This window comes from Papaver somniferum, chromosome 5 (genome assembly GCF_003573695.1).
Source record: "Papaver somniferum cultivar HN1 chromosome 5, ASM357369v1, whole genome shotgun sequence".
NCBI lineage: Eukaryota > Viridiplantae > Streptophyta > Magnoliopsida > Ranunculales > Papaveraceae > Papaver > Papaver somniferum.
In genome coordinates, this window is record NC_039362.1 from 189766958 (window position 1) to 189768521 (window position 1564).

The 1564-nt window shown below is 35.3% G+C and overlaps 1 non-coding gene across 1 annotated transcript; it reads left to right on the forward strand.

Annotated features, from left to right (window-relative positions):
• Positions 1-924: 924 nt before the first annotated feature.
• Positions 925-1028, forward strand: LOC113284894. Its single transcript, XR_003328421.1, has one exon. It is a non-coding gene; the product is annotated as a small nucleolar RNA R71 (small nucleolar RNA).
• The last annotated feature ends 536 nt before the right edge of the window (positions 1029-1564 follow it).

Genomic DNA, 1564 nt, shown 5'->3' on the forward strand with positions numbered 1-1564 from the left:
GCAAAATAGTCCAAGAGGACTTGAGAGGCACACTGTTCCAGGCCTAGATTAGGTATTCTCATGAAAATTGGCTTGAAAATATTGTTACAAACCAAATCTAGGTAGGGTGCAAGGCTATCAGATTGTGACTTAGGCAAGAAAGTGACATCTAAGTGTCTCACATGCATGAGATCAAGAGTATCAATAATATCAGTCACATCAGCATTATCTAAGTCACACTCAAGATGTGTAGCATGTTCATCACAAAAAATTTGCACAAGTCCTAATTCAGAATCATGGTTATCCGATATATTCAAATTATCATCAACAGAAGCAATATATTGTGGCTTAAGTATGGAATCAGACACATCAACTATGTTTTCATGCATAGGATCATTAGTGTCAACAGAAGATTTACCTAAGTCATGCTCTTCACAGGATAATTGCACAATATCTAAATCAGTATCAACATCACATGCATATGGAATATTAGAAGAAATATCATTCATGAAGGTCGGGGCAGAAAAGCCTAATGTATTTGAAACCAAAGGTTCCACAACATTTTCAGCATAGACATGTTCTTCTAACATAACATTATCATCATCATCATCATAGTAATATGCATATTTGTCCCTATTAGCAGTTGTGGTGTCATTAGTCAACTCATGTTCCTCTAGATTAGGTTCATATTCAATATCATACACATGGGAAGGACTAAACATGCTATTTTCAAAGTTCAATTCATTATCACCTATATCATGTGGCAGTGTCTCAGTTTCCCTAATGGATTCTCATTGACGGGTTTTCTCTGCAATCTCAGCTAAAAATTTCCATGCATCGTCCACAGTTTTATCAAGAAATTCACCATTACACATACACTCAACCATGACTCGAGATTTAAAGTCTAGTCCCTCATAGAGGATAGCGACAAGTCTCCACTTCTCAAATCCATGGTGTGGACATTCGCTCAACAAATCATTAAAACGTTCAAAATAGTCAAAAACAGTTTCCTCATCCAACTGGACAAAACAATTGATATTTTGACGAATAGCGATGGTCCTATGATGTGGAAAGAATTTTTTAAAAAATAGATCTGTGAGTTGGTCCCAAGTGTTGATTGATTGTGGTCTCAAACCGTAAAACCATGTTTTGGCCCTTTCCTTTAGAGAAAATGTAAACAAACGCAATTTCAGAGAGTCTTTGGACATATGATCAGGTTGCATATTCCGACAAATTTGTTCAAACTCTCTTACATGAGTATAGGGGTTCTCAGAATCGAACCCTCGAAATAAAGGAAGTATTTGTATCATGCTTGCATTTATTTTAAAAAAGTTATCGGTTTGAGGTAAAACAATACATGATAATGGAGTTTTTATTGTGGGAAACATGTATTCATGGAGAGCATGAGGTTGACCCATATTTGAAAAAAAGGAAACTAGTGTGACACAAAGCCCACTATTTGGTTGATGAAAATTTGGTTTTTAAAGGCAAGGGGCAAAGCCCATTTTGGTTTTTAAAGATGGGGAGCAAAAATTTGGTTTTTGAAATTAAAAGCAATTCTTTTTTTTTTTTTTTTTTTTTAGCC